Source organism: Myxocyprinus asiaticus, chromosome 5 (genome assembly GCF_019703515.2).
Source record: "Myxocyprinus asiaticus isolate MX2 ecotype Aquarium Trade chromosome 5, UBuf_Myxa_2, whole genome shotgun sequence".
NCBI lineage: Eukaryota > Metazoa > Chordata > Actinopteri > Cypriniformes > Catostomidae > Myxocyprinus > Myxocyprinus asiaticus.
The window spans coordinates 10,533,601-10,550,807 of NC_059348.1; the positions used below are offsets into that span (position 1 = coordinate 10,533,601).

Sequence of the window (17,207 nt, forward strand, 5' to 3'; positions counted from 1 at the left end):
CAGTACGGTGGCTAAATTGGTTTGGAATAAAACTTCTATTGAACCAGATATTCCATCGCAGCATAGTCGTAATGACTTTATGAATTTCTTTACTGATAAAATAGAAATCATCAGAAACAATTTTGGAATTATGCATCCGTCTGCCACAGCACCACAGAAGACCAAATCAACAACATTTATGACGACTAAACTCCTAAAAGAGGTTTTTCCTGTAATCTCAGAACCTCTTCCTTATTATCCTTAGGGCATGTCCTAAGAAACTTTAAACTGGCAGTTATCAAACTGCTTATCAATAAACCACAGCTTGACCCAGGAGAATTGCCTAATTATAGACCAATTTTGTTATTTTCCATTTATGTTGAAAATACAAGAAAAGGTAGTGTCCTCCAAACTATGTTTAATTTGACAAAGAAATGGTATATATATGAAGAATTTCAATCAGGATTTAGGCCCAATCATAGTAAAGAGACTACACTTATCAGAGCTACAAATTACTTGCTCTTATCATCAAATCACAGTTGCATTTCTCTTCTAGTTCTTTTAGATCTGAGTGCTGCCTCTGACACCATAAATCATGACATTCTCTTGGATAGGCTTGAGAAATATTTTGGCATTTGTGAACAGGCATTAGCTTGGTTTAGGTCCTATTTCTCTGACCGCTACCACTTTTTCTGTGTAAATGAGGAACTATCAGATCAAATTAAAGGCAAGTATGGAATGCCACAGGGATCAGTTTTAAGGCCTCTGCTTTTCTCCCTATATATGCTCCCCCTGGGAGACATTATCAGGAACCATGGAATTAGTTTTCACTGTTATGCCAACAATAACTTTATATTTCTAAACCAGACAAAATTTCACAATTTTCCAAATTATGAAAGTGTATCAGTGAAATCAAATATTGAATTGCCAGAAATTTCCTTCTCAATTCTAACAAAACAGAGGTACTAATTATTGGACCAAAAACCTCTAAAAACAAGCCGCTAAAATATAATTTGACTCTCGATGGATGTACTGTTACATTGTCTTCAACAGCGAAGAACTTAGGTGTTGTATTTGATACCAATCTGTACTTAGAAAATCAAATTACCAATGTTTGTAGAACAGCATTATTCCACCTAAGAAATATTGCTAAATTATGACACATGCTCTGTTTCTGATGCCGAAAAACTAATTCATGCATAAATTACCTCAAGACTAGATTATTGTAATGCATTACTAGGTGGATGTGCTGCAGGTTTAATAATAAACCTCAGGTGGTTCAAAATGCTCAATGTTCAAAAGTTACTACAGTTCCAAGACTTTCACCCACTGTTGCACTTGTGTATATGGTTGAGTGGCAATAAAGGGATTTGAAGTGCAGCAGCGAGAGTGCTAACTAGAACCAAGAAATACGATCATATTAGTCTCATTTTATTGACGTTACATTGGCTACCTGTTAAAGGAATAGTTCACCCAAAAATGAAAATTTGCTGATAATTTACTCACCCTCAGGCCATCCAAGATGTATCTGAGTTTCTTTCTTCATCAAAACAGAATTTGTAGGATTTTATTTCAGGTCTCCAACTTTAAACATTGCAAATGAATGTACTCCATTTTTTGATGGTCCAAAATGCATATTTAGGGTGCATCAAAATAATCCACACGACTCCAGTCGACAAATAAAGTTCTTTATTGAGTGAGATCAATGGTACAGGTGATATCACACAGAAGAGAAGCTTCACAAACTGAAGAGGTAACAGGCAAAACAGCAAAGTATGCACTAAACAGATAATCGACGGAGATCAAGAGCAAATACAGACAGGTAAATAAACACTGTGAGTCCTTTGTGTGAGACTTGACAGTAAAGTGGCATGAAGGGGGAGTTATTTATGCAGGCAGTGATGAGCGAGTGAATTGAGTGCAGGTGCTTTGAATTAGAAATCGGGTGATGAGGAGCTGAGCACTGAGGGAGGTGCAGAGCCCGAGGGAGGCATGTCAATGACAACGTTTTCACACATACCCGAGTTCGCTGGAATAACAGCACGGGCATAGCCGATGAATTCAGATATCGACCTTTGTTGCTTTCAATGGTCTGAAATCATCAGGGGTAAAATGTGCATTGCACATCCTCCAATGTTTGAGAGAATGTAGGGGTGTACTGATATCCAGGTTCAGCGCAATAAGCCAGAGCTTCAATTGATCATATACAGGCAATCAATGAAAAGTTAATGTTTTTCCTGGTGTGCATTTTCTTTGGGGTTTCTGAAGGTTGAAGCATTCAGGATACACACACCAAACAACCATTTTGAACAATACACTAATACAAATCTACAGCAAAGACAATTAAACTTTTGTACAGCGCTACTCTTGTAAACAATGACGTGCTTCCTGCTGTCACAGAAACCCAGACTCGATGATGGTGTTGAACCCGAAGGCAGGTATATATTGACAAGACACAAACAGTGAAAAACAGGTGAGTGGTAAATAAGCAGATCTGTACAGATGTGAAGGACTGGAACCTGAGGATGGTTCGCGTTGATGCAGGTAGTGATAATCCTTGGGATGACAGACACACAATGGGAAGTAGACATAGAAGTGGAGGCTTGGAGAGGAATCGAGGAGAGATCGCAGGAATGATGTTTGAAGAGCCAGGTAAGTGAGTCTGAGACCAGACAATGAGTGAAGGGAGAGTGGGGTTTAAGTAGAGGAGCTGATTGAAGTGATGATGAGAGGCAGGTGCAGGTGATCAGTATTCAGAAGAGAGGGAGGGTTGTGTGTATGTGGCATGAAGGTCAGGTGGATCCGTGACACCTGCCGCCTCCTCTTAAATTCTTTTTTGATGAAGAAAGAAACTCAGATACATCTTGGATGGCCTGAGGGTGAGTAAATTATCAGCTAATTTTTATTGTTGGGTTAACTATTCCTTTAAGTTTCGTATTAGTTTTAAAATTCTGTTAATTTCTTACAAAACTTTGAAAGGTCTAGCTTCAAAGTACTTAAGTGACCTTTTATCAGGCTATAATCCATCGTGCTCACTACGATCTCAAAACTCCAGCCTGTTAACAAAACAGAGAATTTCAAAATCCACATAAGGAGGGAGATCATTTGCATATTTGGCTTTTAAAGTATGGAATAGTCTTCCTAATAGTGTTCAGAACTCAGACAGACTCTCTGTTTATGTCTAGACTAAAGACTTCAGCCAGGCATACACCTAATTTATCCCTCAATTCATAGTTATGCTGCTGTAGGTAGGTCTGTCAGAACCAAAACACTTCTCTTATTCTTTAACCCTGTTTTAAAGTGAATGGCATATACGCTAATTTTATTCTATTTCTTTCCCTGTCTAAACCTCGGGATTAAAGAACCTGCCAGATCCATCTCCAGTCCTGCCTGAAGTCCGATTCCCACTGTATCACTGAGTGATGATGTCCAAATGCAACATGTGCCAGCCAGACTTCACTTCAGTCTACTAAGACAGACTTCACAGAGGATGAATTGATGCCAACTCAAAGAGATGGGATTCTTCATGAGCCAATGGCTGAAGCATGGGCTCAGGATGGAGTTCACCAAAATTACCTGCCATAAGCTTCTAGCCAGACTGCGATGCTCCTCACTGAATGATACCTATATCAGCTTGGTCAAAGGAAGGACAACACTCTTTTAAACTACATAGAAAATGAATTAACCACTAACAAAAGCCTTCATCTGCCAAAATCAAAGGAAAATGCATCTATGTGTATTTCCTCAGTTAATTTGGGATGACTTCAAGGACATTAATACTAAAATTATAGTTCATACCCAATCATTTTGTTTAATCATTGACCTACAACACATACTTATTTTAACCACTAATAGTAATATAGTAATACTAATAGTAAATAACTAATATTGGCATTATATTCATTCATATTCTGTTATAGCATAATATCATGTACAGCTGCTTTGAATCAACCCTTGTTGTGAAAAGAGCTATACAAATAAATTTGACTTGACTTCATAGGGAGAACAATCATAACAGATAAAACTCAATTTTCAATAAAAAAATGGCTGAAAAAATGAATTCCAAATGACTGTTATTTTGGACCCTCAAATCTTTCAGACCTCCACTGCTCTCATAGTGGATTGTAAAGTATTTGAAGGGAATAGGGATGATCTCTTCTGGATAGAACGCATCCATTTGAAGAGTGTACATGTGCATTAGTGCTGAAGTGTGTCAGGGGAACCCCGAAGTCTGATGTAGAACAAAACACATCTATTGCAGTGCAATGCATATGTTTTCTGGTGTACGTGTAAATGAGCTATTATAATAAAATTTTCCCTGAAGTTTTTACTCCACCCCCTGCATAACGTCATTACCTGCATAACGTCATTACCAACAGTTCAATGTTGTTGAACCAACATGGTTCGAACAATGGATGTGTGACATAGTTACTATTTATTCGGGAAACAGTCATGATTAACTAGTTAATTTCACCAACAATGCATCATATTATCATGGTTAAGCAGTGAGTTACATCATTTTTGGGAAACGCACCCCAGGTCAGAATGATTTCGGAGCCAGAAATACTGCCAGTTATTTTAGGCATTTTATGTGCCATTTTAGTTGTTATGGACTTGTAAGCGTGAGAGAATTTTTCTCCACCTAGTCTTTTTGAACAGAAACCTGATTAGGGTCTGGTTCAATCGACAAAAGCCCGCAATCGGCCATAAGGCCGCCATCTTTCTTTGGAATAAAAGAGGTTCTTGAACTCTGAATACAGTATAAGCGTGCGCTGCACTTTTCACATTGGATTATTTATTTATTTATAATTTATGAGTGTCAAAGTTTCAGATCGTCGTTTGCGCAGGATATAGTCTGCTATGTACAATAGGTGTCAGTATTAATGTTTTTAAGAGTGAACAGTCATGAACTAAGAAGAAGAATCTCGACACGTATTGTGACGTCATAAGGGCTGCGACACGGCTGGTTCTTCAGTCTGTTGAGAGACTTGTGTGGATAAAATCAGTTTTCTTCTCTTGTCCTACATATGGAGATCTAGTTGTGTAAAGAAGTGAAGAAACATTGTTTTTCATTTGGATTCTGCCTGTTTAAGGAGGTTTCACTGAAATATGAACAAATAAAAGAAGACATGGTGCTGTAAGTAATGAAATTGGTGAGTTTCACCCCTTCTTTTATTTTCATTTGCCCCCTGTATCAGACGGGTGAAGTGCATGTTTTCCATACAAAATAATAATTCAATCATTTTTGTGTGTATGATCTTCCCAAATGATCCTATACGGACTTTTTATAAAATTAAATGTATATTAAATGTAGCAAGCAATATACAGTACGCCGCATAAATGAGTACACCCCCTCTGAAACCTAACACATTCAGCTCTTTCTCTTTACAAATAAGACATATTTGGTGTTCATGTTTAATGCAGTGTGGTTTATCAGATACTACTGAAACATGTCAATACTAAACAAGAAAAAAATGACACTTTCACACCTAAATATTTAAAGCCAGTCAGAGCCAAAGTAAAGAGAGAGACATTATGGAGAATATCAGTAATCGGAGAGGATATTAAACTAGCATTGGATTTTGCCAAATTAATTTTATAACCAGATATATGACCAAATCTATTAATAATATCAAGTACAATTGGAAAAGACTACTCTGCGTGGGTTAAATACAATAAAATATAATATGCGTATAGTGAGATCTTGTGTTCTGTGTTCAAAATAATTATCCCTGAAACAGCCTCACTAGTTCTTATGGCCTCTGCAAGTGCCTCAATTGCCAAACTGAACAGCAACGGGGAAAGAGGGCAACCCTGTCAACAGCCTCGGTTGAAGAAATTTTTTTCAGAAAGAATGCCATTTGTGTACATTTGGATAAGGAATTGTTATAAGCTTTTAAAAAAAAAAAATGAATTTGTCTCCCAATTTGAACATTTTAAATGCGGCAAACAAGAATTTTGGAATATTCAGGTTTGGATAATCGATAATATTAAGTAGTCTGCATATTTTTTAAGAGCCATATCTGGCTTTTACAAAGCCAGTCTGATCTGTGTGAATTAAATGTGGTAGTATATTTTACAACCTGCATGCAAGTAGCTTTGAAATTATTTTAAGATCAACTGGGAGCAAAGAAATCGGTCTATACGACATGCATTCTGTGGTAAAAAAAAAAAAAAAAAAAAACATTTATCTGTTTTTATTTGTGAGAATTGTCGCACGAGCACGAGAAGACGTTCCTGTGCTCACACTTTACAATTTCCGGTGTATGAATATTTTGTTTCCTTTTGCGTCAGCGCCATCTCACGGAGAACGCGAGTGCATGGGTGCACATGAGTGAGAAATAAATTTAAAACTTGTCCTAAAAGGATAATAGGCTACACTTGCATAAGTTTTATGGTGCCTGTTTTTGAGTAGGCTACTTATGATAATCCTTGTATGTGGCCATTTATATAGATTCATGGTAATCCTGAGGTAACGGATTTAATAATGCATTAAACCAGGGGTGTCCAAACTTTTTCTACTGGGGCCAGATCCAAAGAGAAATAAGGTGTTGTGGGCCTCATCACAGTAAAAAAAAAAAAACCTCTAGTTGCCACTATTGCATCATCTTTATAGGCTATTGTATGCTTAATATTATGCAAGTTTAATTACATTTTATGTTAAAGTATATTTCTCTCACCAAGAACATTTGTAATAGAACAAGGGTGCGGGATTCTTGGGGTAAAAATGGCACCAAAAGTGACAAAATACCCTAGTTCAAAAATGTTGGGGCAAAAAATGCCCTGGTTTCTATTTGTATGTATTTATTTTTTACCATCTGAGATAGTTCTTAAAATTCTACTTTAAGAGTAGCACTACATACTATCACATAAAATATGTTTTGATAAAGAATTAAAGAGTGACACGTATATTTTGATTTGTTTAAAAAAAAAAAAAAAGCCCTCATAAACGTAACAAAATGCCCCTGAAAAATAAATCTATAATTCACCCCTTTATGGAAAAGATCATTCTGACAGTGCAGTAATGTGACAGATATTATACTGGGTAAGAGCTTGTAACTTTCATAATCACGATTATTTTGGTCAATATTGAGATCACAATTATTTAAAACGATTACTCATTGGCTTTGGAAGCATCATGCATTTATTGAACTTTTAAAGAAAACATGTCTTTTTAACAGTGGATTTCCTTGAACTTGAAATGTAAACCGCACTGGGTAGGGGAGGAGGCTATTGTCATATGATAATTATTTTGTTACGTATGGTAGTCAGATAAAGGAAAGCCTCCATCGCAATCATTTACAGCAGGGGTGCTCACACTTCTATGGAATGAGATCTACTTTTTCATCATGTTATTGCAGCAAGATCTTAAACGTTTTTAACAGCAGTAAGCTATCAAGTATTCAAGTAAACATTATACCTTATATGTATATAAATATATAGCCTACATATCTGTACTGTATCTTTAAGTCTTTCAATTAAACCGAGAAATATCTCGTGACCTCAAAAAGTCAACAAACTCTTCTTCCATGTTGCAACCTTTTGAAAAAATATGATAAACATCCAATCTAAAATTCCTACCTTTTGTAATTCCCATCTGCTGAAACAGACATTAAAGGACACTGGCTAAACATATACTGGCATTTGTAATGCATGAGCACGCAAATGTTTTATCGTGCGCACGCATAAATCTCTGGATTTTTTCCTCCCGCAAAGGTCACTTAAGGGGCTCCATATTTTTGTAACCCTTTACTTGAGGAAAGCTGCCTAGTTTAATTATTTTACTCATATTGATAACATATCTTTCGATTTTGTTATTAGGTATATGTTTAATACATTTCAATTTTGTCATCTTTGCATGAATTGTAATAGTAATAATTTAGAAATAGAAATATATCTATGTTCAGAGGAGAGTGTACTCATTTATGCAGCATACTGTATTTTACGTGATCAATTATATATTGTTATATATAACGATATATCATATCATTATATAATAATATTGTAATGTTTTGTAAATATTTACAAAAGTTGAATACAAATGGACAAAATGTAGCATTATACATGGGTTACTTTGCACTAACTAGTCGACTAATAGCTCAGACAATGCACCGACTAGTGAATTGGTAGTTTTGCACATCCCTAACTTTTACCTAAAAATTCTGTATTACAGAGTGAAACAATTGTGAGAAAAAGGAGTTACCACAGTTTTTATCTTTATGATGTTTTTATATCAAAACATCAAATTGCAATACATATCGAGTCGGCAAGGAAATTTTGTTGTAATATTGAATCGGGAGGTCTGTGACAATTCCCAGCCGTATTAACTACTATCTGATCTTATGGAGTTTTGTGTTCCTTGCCACAGTCGCCTTTGGCTTGCGCATTGGTGGTCAATAAAATAACACAATAAAACTGCACAAATGATGACTTAATGATAAGGGTTTTTTAATGGCCGATTCTGATATTCAGAGAGCAGGGTGGCCGATAGGCTTATAGAGTGCCGATATATCACACAATTTAATATAGTAAATAACATAAACATAAAATTGCAAAAACAATTATAAATCTTATTTAGCTGATATTTACTTAATTTCACTCAAAACTTAAGTTACATTAATAAACGTATTATATTTAATTATCTTTAAAAAAATAAGATTGTGTTTTAAATGGTAGATAGTAGTTTCTTCTGATTTCTGTTTAGTCATAAAATTTTTGTAATTTATTTCTGCATGAAGAAATTAATATATTAGAAAGAAGGAAATGACAGTACACACAGTAGTCCCGCAACAATGGATGACATTTGCGCATTACCAATAGCATTTCAGGGCTCTAGACTGCGACTAAAATGGTCGCAAATGCGACCAAAAATAATTGATTGCGACAGTCATTTAAAATCTAGTTGCCATTGGCAACAGTCAGGTTGTGTGTGTTCATATGCGGTTTCGTCAAATATCATCTTGTGAGTTATTGAATACATCTTTAGAGCGCGCACCAGTGTGTCTAGTGCCACTTTTCACCCGTTCTGTTGTGATGAGCTTGCTACACGCAACAACAAATCCAACGCGAGAGAGTCGTGAACAAATTACTCTTCTGAACCAGGTCTTTTTCATGAATTACCCGAAAAGAACTGAGGGTTTGAACTCAGGAGCTCAGGTTAGCAGTTTGAATCAGAGTCACTTTCTTAGTGAATCAGCCATAGTGTCAGTAAGTTCACAACTAGGAGCGCAGACATTTCAAAATAAGAGTCTGTTTTTCAGGCTTGTTTATAATTAAAAGTCCCTCATTATGTACCACTTTTTTTCTTCTGGTTATTATTGATTGAGATTGGAGTAGCACAATAAACTGCATATGGGATTTAATTCAATTTGCACTTGTAGTCTGTAATCTGTGTCTGGTCCATCGGTAGCAGTAAAGGAGTAAGGCAATATTTTATATATATTTATATATATTTGTACACACATATTACACAAGGTTCAAACATTCATTGATGCTCAAGAAGGCAATACAATACTATATGCATACTATACTTTATGTAAATATCTGTAATGTAGATTCTGAAGAGCAATGCTAAATAAAAAAAAAATCTTTTATCTTATATTTGTATGAATTATGAAGGGGTGTGTACATTTATGAGACAAAAGGGAATCCAAACTTATCTCCTGAGCTATACATACTGTATATTAAACATCAAATTAATGCGTTATTATCAGCAGTTTTCCTTTTCTTCTGCTTTCTATCTGGTTTCTGAACAGCAATCTAAATCGAGCAATTCTGTGATTTGGCGTCTAAAAACATCCATTTGGCTCCTTAATGTTTCAGTTTAGGAGCCAATGGCTCCTAAGTAATTTCTTGGTCTGGAGCCCTGCATTTTCTCATAAAAGACCCAATCAAACCAATTGTACATACAGTACACAGTGAATATGGCATTTGCTTTGAAGTTGCACTCAACGCTCTCGTGCAGATCCAGCGAGAGCAGCAGCAATCTACTGAGAGTTGAAACACCAGGGATCGTCTGCTTGGATTATCACAGACTGACCATTATGATTTGTGAATTATTAGAGGAACATTTCATCCTTATCCTGAAGTTTTTGATTCTGGCTGTTGGAATATGTGCTTCTGAGGAAGATATTAGATGAGTGCTGGATGGAAATAAAATGCTGGATTTTCTTGAGGTTCGTGAAATACATCCGTTTAAACGAGATATCTGCATATAGGCAGACAGTACTGTATATGATAGAAGTTTTTATTGATATTTGCCTTTTTATCATTAGACAAGACAGTTAAGAGTTACAGGGAACTGTTGAGGAGAGAGATGGAGAATGAAACAGGTGAGCACTTTAATGCATTGTGGCTCTGATATGCGGACCGTTTAAATGAGACTGCGTTGCACACCGGTCTATTTTTGTAGTAACACGATGGCACGTAACAACAAAACGAACTGTGATTGGTCATTTACATGTCTCAGACACCCTTCACATGCAAGCAGGTGATTCTCTGCGTTCTCTTGGCCTTAAGAAACCAATTGGCCAAATGGGAAAATGTATCTGCCGATAATTAAAAAAAAAAAATCTGAATATCGGCCGAAATATCAGACAATTTATCAGCTTCATTTTCTGTTACAAGATAATTTTCTGTAAAGCTGCTTTAAAATTATCTGTGTTTTGAATAGCAATATACAAAAAAAAAATGACTTGACAATTACTTTATTTGAATTACACCTTAATAGCTGCACAAGTACTTCTAATAGTGAATCAAGTGGATGATACTGTTAGTGAAGCCAGTCCATTATTGCATGTTTAAGAGAAGAGGAAGATTATGAAGGGGAGATATTAAAGCAAATCACACGAGCAAGAGTGCTGTATGTCCATCTATCAGCATGACTGTGATTCAGCCGTGGATAATTATAACAGTGCTGATAGATGGATGGTACAGCACAATTGAGAGTGTGACATTAATTTTATACAATAGTTCAACGAACAAGTAAATAAATGAAAAACTAAGGACTGACCCCAAAAAACGGTCTTGTGTGAGGAATGAGCCATGAATTTAGGCTCTGCATTTCAAAAGATGTGCACAAGCCTCCGTTACGAATTCGAAAACTTCACTTTAGAAGAGTAACGACATGTGAATAGGTAATGTTCTCATTGCACGTGGCTGCAGTGATGTCTCTGTGCGCAGACCACAATATTATTCCCATGCAGAAAACAGAATAACAAATACTGATGCGATTGAGGCAAGATGTTATTCTTTTTATTTTACTCATTCTCAGACTTCCTTGAAGTCTATGATCTCAAATAGTGCTTTTGACTCAGACACTGGGTTGTATTTGGCTGTATTTTGTTTTTGATTTCACTGGAAGATTGGTCAGAGAAACGGAGTGCGCGTCTGACAACTGTGCGCAAGGCAGCGCTATGTGACGAACTGGCATCTGGCCTAGTCCTCCTATGAATAGAGGGAAGGAAAATACTTAGTTTGACAAGTTTTAAAGTTAACAACTGGTAAGGGCATGATTCAAAGTAAAATGAACCTTGGATAGCTTACTGCAGCTGCTGTTTTCATAGATCACATGCACATTATCACATATTTTTAAGGGTGATGCTAGCTGCATAATTTTAGGGGGGCTGAGATGAAAAACAGGGTCTAGCTATGCCTAAGCTCCAAATTTCTAAATATATATAGTAGTTTGTTTAAACTGGATTGCAAAACTTCTAAATGTTAATATTGTATGTTTGATTTTAGAAACACACTCTTGCTGATTGTGTAAACTACAGGAATATTGATATTAATCAAATATGGCATTGTGTATGTTGCTCACATTCTTTAAAACTACGTTAAAAATGTATATCTGCCGAATGCTAAACTAATATTTAAGAGAACATGGGTGGTGACTAGGTGGTACTTGAATGTTCTGATTTGATCGAAGGGTTGAGAAGCACTGCAGTAATAGATTTGCTTATTGTGTCTGTTAAGCAGAAAAAACACACATGAAAGATAACAGTTTAGTCAAATATAACAGTTTGGTTAGGGGGACACAGTGGTCTGGCAGGAGGGGAATGGAACCTGCTCAAGTACCCTGAGTTACTCGTACCCCCGGGAATCACTGTTTTAGTAAGTATTAGCTTCATGTAAACTTTAAGGTATGGGTTGATGTGGCAGCGGGGGAGTGGTCGAGCGTCCGTCGAGGGAGAGAGAGAGTGGTAAGGGTGCATACACCTGAGCCAAATTATGACTGACACCTGTCTCTAATTGTAGTGAGATTGGGGAGAGCGGCATAAAAGTACCATGCCAGCGCCAGATCGAGAGAGAGAACCAGAGATCTGGAGTCCCGCTGAGTAATTGATGTGTAAATTTGAAGCTAAAGAGTTAATGTAAAGCTAATGAGATACTGTGAAGCTATTGCGTTATTGTGAAGCTGTTTGCCCAGAAAGTTGACAGTTAAAAAAGCCTTACCTGAGACTGAAGAAACCCGGTTCCCTGTGTCCTCCTTCCCTCCCTGTGTGAAGCTTTGTTACACTGGTGCTGAAACCCAGGACATGGAACCAAAGGAAGTACATCCCATGGAGTCCTCGCCACTGGCGGAAGTCCTCAAGTCCCTCGCTGGCCTGCACCACTCCCACCAACAGGCCCTGCAGGATCGCAGCTATGAGATCTATGAGATCCTCAGGGCTCAAGCAGAGGGCCGGCAGGCAATCCAAAGCCTCCTCAGCCAGGAGAAAGCCCCGGCTGTGACCCCGGACAACACAAGTCCCTTGCACCTGCCCTCACTCGTGAAGATGGGCGCAGAAGATGACCCCGAAGCCTTCCTTGTCCTGTTTGAGTGGACCGTCGAGATCTGCTGTTGGCCGTGTGCTCAATGGGTCGCCCGGCTTATCCCTTTGTTGTCCGGGGAGGCCCAGCTCGTAGCCCAACAACTGCCGGCGGCTAGTCTCCTGGCCTACTACGTCTTGAAGAAAACCATCCTGCAGCGGGTTGGCCGGAGCCCAGAATAACACCGCCAGATCTTCCAGTCAATGGAGTTTGAGAGGACCGGCCGCCCGTTTGCCTTCTCTCAACGTCTCTGTGACGCCTGCTGGAAATGGCTACTGGCGGGGGACCGCGACATCGAGGTTGTGGTCGACAAAGTGGTGCTGAAACAGCTGATCCGCTGGCTTCCAGAAGGGACAGCAGAGTGGGTCCAGTGCCATCACCCGGCATCGCTGGAGGAAGCGGTCCAGCTGGCGGAGGGCCATATGGCGGCGTGCCCAAACACAGAAGAGCCCTCTCTCTCCCCTCCTCCTGTGTTTTCTCCCGTCTATTTCCACTCCCCTCTCCCTCTGTCCTCTCTCCAGGCCCTATTCCTGCACCCCGGAGGCGTGGAAACCCGCCGCCAAAGCCGGCTCCTCGCTTGCGCCGGTTATCCCTTTCCTAGTGACTTCAGGGTCTACCGCTCCCCCCCTCAGGCGGATGTACCTGCCCCCACAAGTGCGAATGTAGCGCCTGGGCCGCCTGCTGGCGTTGCGGGGATCCAGAACACTTCCGGGATCAGTGTCCTGTGATGGAGCTGGGAACTGTAGTCCAGATCCCCGACGCACCACAGGCTGCCCCCGATCAGGCTGGAGGGTACAGAATACTGGTAAGAATCAAGGGGAGTACACACCAAGCCTTGGTGGACACGGGTTGTAACCAGACCACTATCCACCAATGCTTGGTTCAACACGAGGCTTTGGGCACAACTAAAAGGGTGAGGGTGAAATGTGTACATGGGGATATTCACAACTGCCCTGTGGTGACCCTCGTTATGAAATTTCGGGGAACAAAGCATAGAGTGGAGGCCGAGGTTAGTTCCCACCTCACTCATCCGTTGATTTTGGGGACTAATTGGCCTGAATTTAGAAATGTATTAAAGGGAATATGCACGGATAGGTCCTGCACAAAAGTGACGAGATGTGAAATGTGCGATGCTCTGGCAGGGGAGGCAGAGCCGGGGCCATCTTCGTCAGCTCCACGTCAGGATGAGAGGCTGCAGCCCCTCCCATCCTTGGGGGATTTCCCGAAGGGGTTTCCCTTTGGAGCAGTCATGAGACGAAAACCTCAAGCAACTCCAGCCGAATGTCGCAATTTCATATCCCTATTTCGCAATTATAAACGAGCGGTTGTATAGGGTGGTGCAGGATGCTCAAACCAAGGAAGATATGACCCAGCTCTTAATACCGCGGAGCCGGCGGGAAATGGTGTTCTAGGCGGCTCATTATAATCCGATGTTGGGTCACTTAGGGGAAAGAAAAACACTGAACCGACTAATATCCCATTTTATTGGCCGGGCATTGGTGGCGATGTTCGTAGGTGGTGTGCGGCATGCCGCGAATTTCAGCTGGTGAATCCACCGGCCACCCCAAAAGAGCCATTGCGCCCCCTTCCGCTGTTCGAGGTCCCCTTCGAGAGAATTGGCATGGACCTTGTCAGGCAATTAGAGCGGTCAGCATGCGGACATTGCTTTGTATTAGTCCTAGTGGACTGTGCAACGCAATATCCAGAAGCAGTGCCTCTGCGCAACATCTCAGCACGCAGTGTTGCGGAGGCACTCTTCAAAATAATCTCCCGGGTGGGGATTCCGAAAGAAATCCTCATCGATCAGAGCACAACATTTATGTCATGGACACTACGTGAGCTTTATGAATTATTGGGCATTAAGTCAATTCGCACCAGCGTTTACCATCCACAGACAGATGGCCTTGTGGAGCGATTTAATAAAACCCATAAGAATACGATTTGTAAGTTCGTGCACGAGGATGCTAGGAATTGGGACAAATGGCTCGATCCCCTGTTATTTGCAGTAGGAGAGGTCCCGCAAGCCTCCACGGGGTTTTCCCCATTCGGGCTGCTATATGGGCGCCGTCCGCATGGAGTGCTTGATGTCATACGTGAAGCTTGGGAGGAGGGACCTTCAAAAAGTACGAATTAAATTCAATACGTTCTTGATCTTAGAGCAAAACTCCACACCTTGGGGCAACTAACACAGGAGAATTTGCTCCAAGCTCAAGAACGACAGAGCCGACTGTATAACAGGGGAACTCGGCTAAGGGAATTTGCACCGGGAGATAAGGTACTCGTATTACTCCCCGCATCGAGCTCCAAATTACTCACCAAGTAGCAAGGACCCTTTGAGGTCACACGAGTGAGGGATCTCGATTATGAGGGAAAGCGAACCGATAGAAGGGGCACACGTCAAATTTATCGCCTTAACCTCCTGAAATTATAGAGGGAGGTGGCTCCTGTGAGGTTGGCTACGGTAGTTCCAGAGAGGGCGGAGCTTGGGCCAGGGTAAACACAAAACACAATCACGTCACCCCGGTCACTTGCGGAGACCACCTCTCACCGTACCAACTCGCACAGGTTGCCAAACTACAAAAAGAATTCACAGATGTGTTTTCCCCTCTACCGGGTCGCACGAACCTCATCCAACACCACATCGAGACCGAGCCGGGGGTGGTGGTACATACCCGTCCCTACCGATTACCCGAACATAAAAAAAAAAATAGTTCGGGAAGAATTGGATGCAATGTTCTATATGGGGGTAATAGAGGAATCCCACAACGACTGGTCCAGCCTGGTTGTTCTGGTGCCTAAGAGCGACGGGTCTGTATGGTTCTGTGTGGATTATAGAAAAGTCAACACAGTGTCTAAATTTGATGCCTTCCCAATGCCTCGTATTGATGAGTTGCTCGATTGGTTGGGCATTGCTCGTTTTTACTGGACACTGGATTTGACAAAGTGTTATTGGCAGATAACAGAAAAAAATGGCTTTCTCCACTCTGTTCGGATTACACCAATTTGTGACACGTTTGGTTTGTTTGGGGCCCCTGCCACGTTTCAGCGCCTCATGGACTGAATCTTCAGACCGCATACGGCTAACGCCGCTCCCTATTTGGATGACATCATCATTTATAGCAGTGGTTGGCAGTGGCATATGCAAAATCTGAGGGCGGTTCTGAGGTCGCTGCGACGGGCGGGGCTCACAGCAAACTCTAAGAAGTGCGCGATTGGGCAGGTGGAGGTACGGTATCTGGGGTTCCACTTGGACCACAGGCAGGTGCGTCCCCAAATTGACAAGACGGTGGCGATTGCGACCTACCCGAGACCCAAGACCAAAAAGGAGTTGAGACAGTTCCTGGGGCTGGCTGGCTATTATAGGAGATTTGTGCCTAACTATTCAGACGTCACCAGCCCGCTCACTGATCTCACTAAAAAGGGAGCTCCAGACCCGGTCCAGTGGACGGAGTAGTGCCAACAGGTGTTTATGCAGGTTAAAGCCACACTATACGGGGGGCCGCATTTACATGCACCTAATTTCTCTCTCCCTTTTGTATTGCAGGGGGCTGGGGGCCGTACTCTTGCAGGTGGTGGAGGAGGAGGAGCACCCGGTGCTGTACATCAGCCGCAAGCTCTCTTTGAGGGAAACAAAGTACAGCACCGTAGAAAAGGAGTGTCTGGCCATCAAGTGGGCGGTCCTCACTCTCCGTTACTACCTGCTGGGGTGGGCCTTCACTCTCTGCTCAGATCACGCCCCACTCCAATGGCTCCACCGCATGAAGGATACCAACGCGTGGATCACCCGGTGGTATCTGGCACTCCAGCCTTTAAATTCAAGGTGGTCCACAGTCTGGGAGTGCAGATGGCTGTCGCCGACTTCCTGTCCAGAAATGGGGGGGTGGGGGGGGGTGGTAAGCAGTCCGGATGTCTCCCCGGCCTGAGTCGGGCGGTGGGGATATGTGGCAGCGGGGGCGTGGTCGAGCGTCCGTCGAGGGAGAGGGAGAGCAGTAAGGGTGCATACACCTGAGCCAAATTATTACTAACACCTGTCTCTAATTGTAGTGAGATTGGGGAGAGCGGCATTAAAAGGACCATGCCAGTGCCAGATCGAGAGAAAGAGCCAGATCAAGTGAGAGCCAGAGATCTAGAGTCCCGCTGAGTAGTTGTGTTTATGTGAAGCTAAAGAGTTACTGTAAAGCTAATGTGATACTGTGTAGCTATTGAGTTATTGTGAAGCTGTAAGCCCAGAAATTTGACAATTAAAAAAGCCTTACCTGAGACTGAAGAAACCCGGTTCCCTGTGTCCTCCTTCCCTCCCTGTGTGAAGCTTTGTTACAGTTGATTTTCACCCTAATATGTAAATATTTACTTAAGAATGTGATAATAGTACAGGTTTTTCTGGCTCCATGAAACATATCGTGGTCAATAAATTTGAA

The 17,207-nt window shown here is 41.0% G+C and overlaps 3 protein-coding genes across 5 annotated transcripts in view; all 3 read left to right on the forward strand.

Moving 5' to 3' along the window:
- LOC127440772 (uncharacterized) overlaps positions 1-4,200 on the forward strand; it is an 84,930-nt gene extending 80,730 nt beyond the window's left edge. The window contains exons 3-4 of one of the 2 annotated variants that reach the window (XR_007897190.1): positions 3,165-3,227; positions 3,342-4,200. The gene's annotated coding sequence lies outside the window, so the exon portion shown is untranslated. The remainder of the gene's footprint in view (positions 1-3,164; positions 3,228-3,341) is intronic. The other variant, XR_007897189.1, reaches the window with a different exon arrangement.
- Positions 4,201-4,977: 777 nt separating this feature from the next.
- Positions 4,978-17,207, forward strand: part of LOC127440884 (gastrula zinc finger protein XlCGF7.1-like) — a 33,392-nt gene continuing 21,162 nt past the window's right edge. The window contains exon 1 of the mRNA XM_051697963.1: positions 4,978-5,116. The gene's annotated coding sequence lies outside the window, so the exon portion shown is untranslated. The remainder of the gene's footprint in view (positions 5,117-17,207) is intronic.
- The window catches only part of LOC127440776 (gastrula zinc finger protein XlCGF57.1-like), a 134,603-nt gene continuing 122,380 nt past the window's right edge, over positions 4,985-17,207 (forward strand). The window contains exon 1 of one of the 2 annotated variants that reach the window (XM_051697664.1): positions 4,985-5,132. The gene's annotated coding sequence lies outside the window, so the exon portion shown is untranslated. The remainder of the gene's footprint in view (positions 5,133-17,207) is intronic. The other variant, XM_051697655.1, reaches the window with a different exon arrangement.